Raw genomic sequence first — 11044 nt, forward strand, 5'->3', positions numbered from 1 at the left:
GCTCAGGCAATCCACTCACCTCAGCCTCCCAAAGGCGCGGGATTACAAGCTGAGCCACCGAGCCCACCTCAGTCCATCCTTTCACTTGGGACATTTTCTCATTCCATTCTGCTCACTGAAGTGCCTGGTGACCACCCTCTCAGAAGATCCTAAACTTGCTCTCCTGTGTGTGCCTGAGGTGGTTTTGGTTTTGTGGATTTTTACATCATCTCCCTGGGATGGGTTTTACTTGTCCTTTGAGATAGTTTTCCTCCCTTTGCACAAATGGAAGATAATTCAGAGGACAGGAAGTTTTTTCTGCCTTTTCCCCTCAACACCAGCAAGGTTTCTAAAATTACACAGAAACTAATTGCCTAAGTCAAGCAAATTTCTTTTTTAAAATTTGAGTTGGAGTCTCACTGTGTCACCCAGGATAGAGTGCAACTGCAAATTCATGGCCACCACAGCTGGGAACTGCTGGGCTCAGGTGATCCTCCCGCCTCAGTCTTCCAAGAAGATGGAACTACAGATGCACACCACCACACCCGGCTAATTTGTTGTGATTTATTGTTGAGATGAGGTCTTATCAAGTTGCCCAGGCTGGTCTCAGGCTCAGGCAATCCTCTCGCCTCAGCCTCCAAAATGCTGGGATTACAGGCTCAGCCACCGTGCCTGGCCAAATAAATTTCTTGTAAATTACTAAATTAGAAAAGACAAGGGGCAGACTCAGTGGCTCATGCCTTTAATCCAGCACTTTGGGAGGTAAAGGTGAGAGGACTCCAAGAGCCCATGAGTTCAGGAACAACCTGGGCAACATGGAGAGACGTCGTCTCTACAATAAATCAAAAAATTAGGGTAACCCCTCAGGTACCCTTCCACTGTGGGAGCTTTTCTGTCCTCTCAATAAATCCTGCTTTCTCACTTAAAAAAAAAAAATTAGCCAGGCATGGTAATGCACCTGTAGTTTCTGTTACTTGGAAGGCTGAGGTGGAAGGATGGATAGAGTCCAGCAGGTTGATGCCGGGGTGGCCGTGAGCGAGCCACTACTCTCCAGCTTGGGCGAAAGTGTGAGACTCCAACTAAAAAGAAAGAAAGAAAACAGAAAAGCTAGATTTAACCAAACAACCATGAATGTAACTGTGAAACATAAAAAGACTAACATGGCCGGGCTCTGTGGCTCAGCCTGTAAACCCAGCACTTTGGAAGGCTGAGGTGAGAGGACTGCCTGAGCCTACGGGTTCGAGACCAGCCTGGGCAACCTGGTGAGATCTCATCTCTACAATAAATTAAGAAAAACTATCCAGGCATGATGGTGCATGCCTGTGGTTCTAGCAACTTGGAAGGCTGAGGCAGAAGGATCTCCATAGCCCAGCAGGTCGACACTGGGGTGACCATGAGCGTGCCCCTGCCCTTCAGCCTGGGAGACAGAGTGAGACTCCACCTCAAAAATATAAATAAATAAATAGAAAACACAAAAGTTAGATTTAACCAACCATGAATGCAACTGTGAAACATACAAAGACTAACCTAACTAACTCCATTTTAGCAAAGCTGAAGGTCTCTGGCCTCTGTTCCCGCTTGCCTGTAGCCAAAATTAATTTTAAAACCCTGAAAAAATAATGTAGGAATATGTGTGTAGCTGTCCGGACTCACTCTGGGAAAGAGAGATTACATGAACTCACACTTTTGTGTTTTGGGGTTTTTTTTGAGTTGGAGTCTCACTCTGTCACCCAGGTTGGAGTGCAGTGCCAAGCTCACGGCTACCGCAGCCTCGACCTACAGGGCTTAGGCAATCTTTCCACCTCAGCCTTCCAAGTAGCTAGAACCACAGGCACACACTACCAGCCTGGCTAATTTTTTAAAATTTATTGTAGAGATAAGGTCTCGCCAAGTTTCCCGGGCTGGTCTCGAACTCACCTCAGCCTCCCAAAGTGCTAGGATTACAACCCGGCCCACACTTTTGTTAAAGGAACAAGGAGACCATGAGTCAAAGACAGAGACTTCAAGACTTTCCAGGACTGTTTCAGGTCCCCAGATGTCTCCAGGTCTAGGCCAGCCCCCTTTGTCCTCCCAGCCTGGATTAAAAACCAAAAATAGGCCACAGGACCCAAGAGGGGTCTTTAGGATGCCAGCCCCTCATCTCCTCGGTTTTAACAGCCCTCCTAAATAAAGTCACAACCCCTGCTCCATCTCCCGGTCTCCACTTTTAGACTGCCCTGTGTCAAGCAGACCTGGGGACACGAAAGGCCAGTGACCCCAATGACCACACGTCCTGGGGGTTTCCACCTGGATATTCCCTATCAGGCAACTGCGGGGCTGTCACCCACCAGCCCCTGCCCGTGGCCGGCTTCCCCCTACCCCTTCGCCAAGGCTTTCCCCCCCCAGGCCCTCCGGGACCCCACGCCAGGAGCCCTGGCTGGAGTTTCTGGACTCACGACCCACTGTTGGTGCAAGGAGACGCCTTAACGTTGTGACAGAGCGTCCGTTTAACCCTAGAGAGGACAGAAGGACGAAGGCAGGACCACAGCCTCTTCCCCTCCCCTCCCCCCAATGTCGATCGGAGCCTCTCCACGACCCTCCCGGGTCCCGAACACCTAGAAGAGCGGGGCTACGTGGAGAGACCTCAGCAGGTGTGATCTCAGTCCCCTCTGTCACATAGGCAGGATAAAAACCCAGGACAGCAAACACAACCTAAGAGGGGTCTTTAGGACACTGGCCCCTCAATTGTAACATCCCTCCTAAAGTCACAGCCCTTGTTCCAACTTTATCTCTCGACTTATTGGCTGTCTTGCCATGAGCAGAACGGGGTTTGGACCTGGTGACACAAACTGCCAATGACCCTTGTGACTTATCCTGGAAATTTCCACCTGGATATTCCCGATCAGGTGACTGCGGGGTTGTCACCCTCCAGCTCCTGCCCGTGGCCGGCTTCCCCCCGCCCCTTCTCCCAGCCTTTCCCCCCAGGTCCTCCCAGGACCCCACATCACAAGACCTGGCTGGGGTGTCTGGACTCACGGCCCGCTGTTGGCCCAAGGGTACTCCTTAACGCTGTGATGGAGACGCCGTTTAACCTTGGCGGGGGGAGGGACGGGGGACGGGACCACAGCTCCCCCACCAAGGCCTGCACGGGGATCGGATTCTCCCCGCGACCCTCCCGGGTCCCGAACACCCGGAACGCGGGCTGCGAGAAGAGAGTTCGGCGGGAGAGGTGACCGTGGGGGACAGAACCGCGGGGTTCGGCCTAGACCGGCCCTGCACCCTAGGGGACCGCCTGGAGGGGAGGGGCCGGGCTCGGAGCCGACTGGGAGGCCGGTCCCGCCACAGTCGGGTCAGCGGGTCCCACAGCTCCTGCCCCTTCCGGGACACCCGCCCGTATACTCGCCATTTCCCGGCTTCCGGTTGTCCCGGCGTCGTGCCCACGGTTCTCCAAGGACCTGCGGGTGTCAGGGCGACACAAGCTGCGACAGAATCACGTGGTTCCCGGGAGGGCCGGACACAACTGCGGGGACCACCCAGCTCTGTGCGCAGGCGCAGGAAACAAAGGCCCGGAAGCCGCCCCACTTCCGGTTCCTCTCTGATTGGGCAGTTCCCATGCCCAACGTCCGTTGATTGGATAAGACTCCAGCCCCGCCCGCCTACGACCCTGAGTGACAGGAGATTCGATCCGACGGGGCCTGCCCGAGACAAGAATGGCAGGTTTTTGCAGGCAGCGTTTTCAGGCTGAATTGCTTCCTGCGTGGGAACCTGGCCGTGACCGGTCCCAGACGTTCGCTTTTCATTTTTTTTTTTGTATCCTATGCATTTATGAATAATATCTATGCAGCATATAGATATGCTATTCACAAGTGGAAGCAATTTACTGACAATTTATGTGTCAGATTTGTTATTTTTTATTTTGAATGTCACAAATAGAAGCAATATACTGACAATTTATGTTTCAGATTTTTTATTATTTTTTTATTCTTATCTTATTTTTGAATTTATTTTTGAATTTTTTTTAATTTTAAAGATGTGGGGTACAATTCAGGGTTAGGCATACAAATGTTCATTATGCAGGTACCCTTGTTGATAGGGTGTGACCCTCCCTCCCCTGGTGGTTTCTCTCAACTAATAATCCCAACTCCCCCATTTTTTTAAGACCTCATCTCTACAATAAATCAAAATTAGCCAGACATGGTGGCACATGCCTGTAATTCCAGCTAGCTACTTGGAAGGTTGAGGTGGAGGGATCGCCTAAGCCCAGCAGGTCGAAGCTGCGGTGGCCGTGAGAATGCCCCTGCCCTCCAGCCTGGGTGACAGAGTGAGATTCCAACTCGAAAAAAAATTCCTGTGAACCAAGTCATGACATAGGCCTAATAAGTTGGTATATCTTGAAGCAGGACAGTGAGGTGTGAGACTGGCCTTGTGAGTTGCAAGCAAGCTGCACCCGATGAGATGGTATGAAGCAAAAAAACAATTGCCAGATCAATAGTTGAATGCCAGATACCAGAAGATGTGTAAATGTACTCAAGCAATGAAACTTCTTCTGGTAAACACCTGCAATTGGACTCACTACATGCAGTGGCTTATTGTAATCTGTTGTCATTTTCCAAGATCTATTCATCACCTTAATCGTCTGCGTAGATATTGTGATGGAAACCACAACCACTGTGTCCTTCAAATCATTGATGGTGGCACTAAATTCTCAAATCCATCCAAGAATGTGGTATTTTGTTCATTTTATTATCTTTCTGGTGGCTTCTGCTTGGCTTATTTAATGGTAATAGGTTTTAATTCACAGGGCAAGAAACAAAACAAAGAAGGAAGAAAAGAAAGGGAGGAGGAGAGAAAGGAAGGAATGGAGAAATACTTTTTATAGAGAAATTTGAAAAGAATAACTTTTTTTTTGAAGCAGGATTTAGTGAGAGGACAGAAAAGCTCTCACAGTGAGAGGGGACCCAACGGAGTTGCCTGAAAAGAATAAATTTATTGTTATGTATTTATTTCTTCTTTTTGAGTTGAAGTCTCACTCTGTCGCCCAGACTAGAGTGCAGTGACTACTCCCGGCCACTGCAGCCTCGACCTGCTGGGCTCCGGCGATCCTTCCGCCTCAGCCTTCCGAGTAGCTGGAACTACAGGCACGTGCTACCACATCCGGCTTATTTTTTGATTTATTGTAGAGATGGGGGAAATCTCACCAAGTTGCCCGGGCTGGTCTCGAACTCCTGTGCTCAGACAATCCTCTTGCTTCAGCTTCCCAAATTGCTGGGATTACAGGCTTGGGCCACCGTTTCCGGCCATTCACAGGAATCTTTTTTTTTTTTTTTGTCAGAATCTCACTCTGTCACCCAGGCTGGAGTGCAGTGGCATGCTCACAGCCACCACAGTCTTGACCTGCTGGGCTGAAGCGATCCTTCTACCTCAGTCTTCCAAGTAGCTGGAACCACAGGTGTGCACCACCACACCTAGCTAATTTTTTTATTTATTGTAGAGATGAGGTCTCTCCAAGGCCCAGGCTGGTCTTGAACCCCCAGGCTCAGGCAATCCTCTCGCCTTGGCCTCCCAAAGATCTGGAATTACAGGTCTGAGCCACCGCTTCTAGCTGTTCACAGGAATCTTTTTTTTTGAGTCAGAGTCTTATTCTGTCGCCCAGACTGTAGTGCAGCGACACACTCACGGCCACCACAGCCTCGACCTGCTGGGCTAAAGGGATCCTTCCACCTCAGCCTTCCAAGTAGCTGGAACTACAGATGCACACCACCATGCCTGGCTAGATTTTTTCGTGGTTTATTGTAGAGACGAGGTCTCACCAATTTGCTCAGGTTGGTCTCGAACCCCGGGGCTCAGGCAATCCTCTCTCCTCAACCTCCCAAACTGCTGGGATTACAGGCTGAACCACCATGCCCAGCCCCAGAAATCCCTTCTAAAAGAAAGAATAAGTTGTTGCATCTGTCTTCTTCTGCAACTAGCAAAGGGGTACTATTCCAGTAGAGATCACTAGACTTGGATGTCAACATATTTCCCATGCGTGCTACTCCGGCCCGGTTTCCACATGACCCCAAAAGCTGCTAGTTTGTTTTTTCGTTTTTTGTTTAACTTTTAAGTTTTTTATTTTAAAGATGTGGGGTACAATTCAGAGTTAGGTATACAAATATTCATTATGCAGTTACCCTTGATGAGGTGTGACCTCCCTTCCCCAAAACCCTGACATCATCTATGAATAATTCCTGCCCTTTGGAAAAACAGATCTTGGCCAACTACTGGGATTTTGTAAACACTGAATACTTAACTATGTGCCAAGTTACCATTGACCTGTGCTATCTATCGTAAGCTAGGTGTCATGTAACCCACAAAGGCATAAAGTAAGATGCACACAGTAGCACTCCATCATTAAAATAACGTGACTCATACTTGTTCGGGCTTGAGGAGTCTCTAAAGGAACAAGTTACATAAAGAACTGGCCAAGGCCGGGTGTGGTGGCTCAAACCTGTCATCCCAGCACATTGGGAGGCTGAGGTGAGGGGATTGGCTGAACCCACAGGTTCGAAACCAGCCTGGGCAACTCGTCTCTACAACAAAATCAAAAAATTAGCCGGGCGTGTTAGCACGTACCTGTAGTTTCAGTTACCTGGAAAGCTGAGGTGGAAGGATGGCCTGAGCCCAGTAGGTCGACACTGGGGTTGCTGCGAGTGTGCCACTGCACTCCAGCCTGGGTGACAGACTGACGCTCTGACACATAATGAGGACATAAGGGTAAGGTCATAATCCAAGATGACTACTGTCATAATAAGAAACAGAGAGACACCAGGGCGGGTCACTCATGGAGAAAAGGTCATGTGACAAACAAGAAGGCAGCCATGGCCAGGCTCAGTGGCTCAATCTGTCATCCCAGCACTTTGAGAGGCTGAGATGAGTGGATTGCCTGAGCCCACAGGTTCGAGACCAGCCCGTGCAACTTGACGGGACCTCATCTTAGAAGTCAAAAATGAGCCAGGCATATTAGCACATGCCTGTAGTTCCAGCCACCTGGAAATCTAAGGTGGAAGGATCACCTGAGCCCACTAGGTCAATGCTGGGGTGATCTTGAGTGTGCATTCCAGCCTGGGTGACAGAGTGAGACTCCAACTCAAAAAAAAAAAAGTGGCCCAAATGACCACGGTCTCTGTTTCTGATGCACTCAATTCTATCTCTCAGATGGCACTTATGATCTCATGGAGAGATGGCACCCATAATCCCAGCTTTTTGGGAGGTCAAGGCAAGAGGACTGCCTGAGCCCACGGGTTCGAGATCAGCCCAGGCAACTTAGTGAGACCTCATCTCTACAATAAATTAAAAAATTAGCTGGGTGTGGTGGCGCATGCCTATAGTTTCAGCTACTTGGAAGGCTGAGGCTGAAGGATCACCTGAGCCCAGAAAGTCGAGGATGCGGTGGCTGTGAGTGTGTCACTGCAATCCAGCATGGGCAACAGAGTGAGACTCTGACCCCAAAAAGACAAAAAACAAAAACAAACAAATAAAAAACAAAGGAGGAGAAGTTCACGCTATGTTTAGATGTAATTCTGTGTGATATGCTGACATCACCCAATAGAGGACAGCTGAGCATTACACCGTGAAGGACAGTGGTAAAGTCCAGTCCTCTCATGTACTTATCTTGTAGGCCAGGGTTTACCTTCTCTAATAGAACGGTGAAGACTTCTCGTTATTTGTAGATCTTCTCATTCTGATGCTGCCAAATTGTTTATGAAGTTGGGTATCTTGGCTTTGGTCTCATGAACATCATTGCTTTTGTGTGCTTTGAAGTCCGATACTATTTTGTTAATAGCACAGACGCCTGCAGTAACAGACACTTCTTTGTTTTTTGAGTTGGAGTCTCACTCTGTCGCCCTGGCTAGGGTGCAGTGGCTCACTCATGGCCACCACAGCCTCGACCTGCTGGGCTCAGGTGATCCTTCTGCCTCAGTCTTCCAAGGAGCTGGAACCACAGGCCTCTACCACCATGCCTGGCTAATTTTTTTTTATTTATTGTAGAGACAAGGTATCGCCAAGTTGCCTGGACTGGTCTCAAACGCACAGGCTCAGGCAATTCATTCAACTCAGCCTCTCAAAGTGCTGGGATTACAGGCTGAGCCACCAATCGCGGCCAGCATGTTCTTATGTAAAGGACTGAGCTGTGCCTCTGTAAAATTTACATATTGAAGTTCTATTTTTTTTTTTTTTTTGAGTTGAAATCTCACTCTGTCGCCCAGGCTGGAGTGCAGTGGCTCACTCATGGCCACCGCAGCCTCGCCCTGCTGGGCTCCTTCTGCCTCAGCCTCCCAAGTCACTAGAACTACAGGCGCGAACCACTACACCCGACTAATTTTCTATTTATTGTAGAGATGAGATCTCGTCAAGTTGCCCGGGCTGGTCTCGAACCCTCAGGCTCAGGCAATCCACTCATCTCGGCCTCCAAAGTGCTGGTATTACAAGCTGAGCCACCGAGCCCGGCCATGACAACCTTCTTGTTGTGTGCTCACATGTCCTTTTCTCTGTGAGTGACCCACCCTGGTGTCTCTCTGTTTCTTATTATGACAGTTGTCATCTTGGATTATGACCTCACCCTTATGACCTCATTTATGAGTCGGAGTATTGTTCTGTTGACTAGGCTGGAGTGCAGTGGGTACAATCACAGCTCTCCACAGCTTCAACCTCCTGGGCTTAGGTCATCCTTTGACCTCAGTCTCCCAAGTAGCTGGGACTACAGGTATGCAATACCACACCTAGCTAATTTTTGGATATTTTAGTACAGACAGGCCGGTCGCGGTGGCTCATGCCTATAATCCCAGCACGTTGGGAGGCCGAGGTGAGAGGATTGCCTGAGCTCTCGGGTTCAAGACCAGACTGGGCAACTTGGCAAGACCTCATCTCTATAATAAATCAAAAAATTAGCCAGGCATGGTGACGCATGCTTGTGGTTCCAGCTTCTTGGGAGGCTGAGATGGAAGGATTGCCCGAGCACAGCAGGTCGAGGCTATGGTGGCCATGAGCATGCCACTGCACCCCAGCCTGAGTGACAAAATAAGACTCTGACTCAAAAAAAAAAAAAAAAAAAAAAGGCCGGGCTCATTGGCTCAGCCTGTAATCCCAGCACTTTGGGAGGCCAAGGGGAGTGGATTGCCTGAGCCCAGGGGTTCAAGACCAACCCGGGAAACTTGGTGAGACCTCATCTCTACAATAAATGAAAAATTAGTCGGGAGTGGTAGCACGCATCTGTAGTTCCAGGTACGTGGAAGGCTGAGGCGGAAGGATCACCAGAGCCCAGGTTGAGGCTGAGGTAGCCATGAGTGTGCCCCTGCACGACTCCAGCCTGGGTGACAAAGTAAGACTCCAACTAAAAAAAAAAAAAGGAAAAGAAAGTGTTGACACATGCTTAAAGTTATGAACCCTGTTCTGGACTTATTCCTTCCATTGGGGTCACCAGAAGGCGTCTCTCAGGGTTTTCCAGGCCCTGACATCAGAGTCTCTCCCAGCCAGGGAACCTTTGCAGGGATGGGAAGGAAACCTGGGACCGGGTCTGTTGTCCTGTGAGTAAGGATAAATGAACAACCAACTGTCTGAGAGGTGGGCAGGTCCAGGCAACAGGACGGGCTTCTGAACCCTAACTCTCCAGGAAGAAGTCACAAGGAACCCTCACTCTCCACCTTACCTTCTTGTTGCTTCTGTATTTTTCCCAATTTTGAGTTGGAGTCTCACTCCGTCACTCAGGCTGGAGTGCAGTGGCACGCTCACAGCCACCCCAGTGTGAACCTGCTGGGCTCCAGTGATCCTTCTGCCTCAGTCTTCCAAGTAGTGGGAACTACAGACACACACCACCACACCCGTCTAGTTTTTTTGATTTATTGTAGAGGCGAGGTCTCAGCAGGTTGTCCAGGGCTGGTCTCGAACTCCCGGGTTCGGGCAATTCTTTCGCCTCGGCCTCCCAAAGTGCTGGGATGACAGACTGAGCCACTGCGCCTCGTTGGTAAGCAGTTTAACCATTTATCTGTATATCTGATGTCCTGACATTTTTGCCATAAATGTGGAATGATATAGGGAGCCAGGCTGCAGGCTTTATGGAGGGGCCGATGTGTGACGGGTCATTTTCCCAGGAGCCCAGATAGGACTGAACTGGATGGAGCCAGGAAAAGGCCAACTGGGCTCCTCCCACCAGGCCCCAGATGTCCTCCCAGCACCAGACCCAGGGGTCAGATTGCCTCAGTGGCAGGAGCTTCTTCAGGAGATGTCAGGAGATGCCCAAGTCAGGACTCTGCCCCTCTTCTCCCCCCAGGTTGATAGCCCCTGCTGTCCCTGTGTCCTTCCCTATGGTATCTGGGTGGGTCCCCTGGGCTCTTAGAGACCTGCTAGACAATGTACCACGGGTCACAATAGGTGCACCCTCTCCCTATGGCCACGCCCTGCAGATATGAGCAAGATAGGGTCCAGGGGGACAGGATGGGACCCTTACGATTCTCCCCACAATCACTGGAAAGTGATACAGAAGAGAGACCTGAGCCCTGGGTGGGTGGGCTGTGGGCAGAACTCAGCGGGGGGGATAGTGACACAGAAGGGGTTGCCCCAGGGACCGGACCACCAGGAGTGGGCCAACCCATCTGAGAAGGACCCTCTCCCACAAACTATCTGTGCTAGTTGCAAAGATAGTTAAAAATAATAAATGCACCAAGTGCAGTGGGTCATACCTGTTATTCCAGTACTTTGGGAGGCTGAGGCACGAGTCCACGGGTTCAAGAGCAGCATCAGCAACTTGGTGAGATCTCATCTCTACAATAAATCAAAAAAATATGCCAGGCATGGTGGCATGTGCCTGTGGTTCCAACTTCTTGGAAGGTTGAGGTAGGAGGATTGCCTGAGCCCAGCAGGTCAAGGCTGCAGTGGCTATGAGCAAGCGTGCCACTGCATGCCAACCTGGGTGACAGAGTGAGACTCCAACTCAAAAAAAAAATTATAATAATGATAAATATGCCAGGTATGGTGACTCACGTCTGTCATCCCAGCATTTTTTTTTTTTTTTTGAGTTGGAGTCTCACTGTGTCGCCCAGACTGGAGTGCA

The sequence above is a fragment of the Carlito syrichta genome, unplaced genomic scaffold, assembly GCF_000164805.1.
Source record: "Carlito syrichta isolate Samal-C Ts95f unplaced genomic scaffold, Tarsius_syrichta-2.0.1 Scaffold312068, whole genome shotgun sequence".
Classification (NCBI taxonomy): domain Eukaryota; kingdom Metazoa; phylum Chordata; class Mammalia; order Primates; family Tarsiidae; genus Carlito; species Carlito syrichta.